This window comes from Macrosteles quadrilineatus, unplaced genomic scaffold (assembly GCF_028750875.1).
Source record: "Macrosteles quadrilineatus isolate MER2022 unplaced genomic scaffold, UCM_ALF_1.0 Scaffold_6__1_contigs__length_79288215, whole genome shotgun sequence".
Classification (NCBI taxonomy): domain Eukaryota; kingdom Metazoa; phylum Arthropoda; class Insecta; order Hemiptera; family Cicadellidae; genus Macrosteles; species Macrosteles quadrilineatus.
In genome coordinates this window covers 32256605-32257991 of record NW_026542599.1, presented here as the reverse complement: position 1 = coordinate 32257991, position 1387 = coordinate 32256605, and positions in this window count along the sequence as shown.

Here is a 1387-nt window from a genome sequence, read left to right as displayed (position 1 = left end):
CTAACGTGATTGAATCACCTATCTGGCTTTGTTTGTGATGAAGCTTTATACCTGGAAGGATTGATGGAGTAATTGAAGGATTTTTATATTGTGACCAATCTTTCAATTGGTTATGACAGATGTATTTTTTTCGTCCGCCATCTTGGATCCGCCGTTTTGAAATGTGATAAATTATTTTAAATATGAAGGGGGTATTGTGACCCATCATTTCGAACTACTTTTTTAAGCTGAACTCAATTCCATGATCCGTTTTTCATTTTCATATTTTGATTTTAAAATATTGACATTTTTAACAAAAGAAATGCAACAGCTCATAAATAAAACTTAATAACAAAAAATGGATTGCGGCATTGAGTTCGAAAAAGTAGTTCGAAATGATGGGTCACAACACCCCCTTCATATTTAAAATAATTTATCACATTTCAAAATGGCGGATCCAAGATGGCGGACGAAAAAAATACATCTGTCATAACCAAGTGAAAATAGGTCGACAATGACTGGTAGTGTATACTTATCTTTATCTACCACCATTTTGAGATTATGGTCTTAGTTTGTAAATGCACAATGTTAAAATGGGCTAAAAATAAAGTTTTAAAAAGGCCTCATAACTTTGGAATGGATCAAGATTTTTAAAAACGGTTTGTGGCATTGTAATGAGGGTAAAAATCTAGTTCGAAATAATGGGTCACAACCCCACCTTTACATTTGAAAAAAATATTTTGCATCCAATATGGCGGATCCAAGATGGCTGCCGGAAATGACCACCTTGTCAAAATGAAGTACTTACTATCCAACAATGTTTGGAAGTGGTCTGGGATTGATATTTGAAAAAATGTAGAAAAAAGTTGGGGGGGGGGACAATTAAAACTCACCCTGTATATCATCCTTATTTAAATCAGTTGTTTCTTACTTTGACCAAGAGGTTTTGATGAGGAATGTGTCATGGTCTTTTGCAATGTTTAGCTCATAGTAATTATTTTAATGGGGAGGGTATGAATATCCCTTCTCATTTTTCAAGTGCTTGGCTGACAACTATTCAATTGAAATTAATTCAGTTATCACACAGTTGATATAAGTTATCAATAACTTATACAGCTAAAGGAACAAATTAATGCTTGTCAAATTTAAAATTACAGTTTTTTATTCACAGGAAAAATATTTTACAGAGGTTGACTAAAGCTCAAATTGAAATTAAAACTTATATAAATAGGGGAGCGGGGTTTTTTAGACTCTTCGTAGTAGGCAGGTTTTGACATATAAAAAAAAACTGTTCTTGGATGGACATCAACATAAAATTGTATTGCCAAAAATTTAAGGGGATTGGTGGCTTTTGCAAAAGAAATGAATCTCCTTAAAAATATCCTTACTTCCAAGAGATTAATAACAA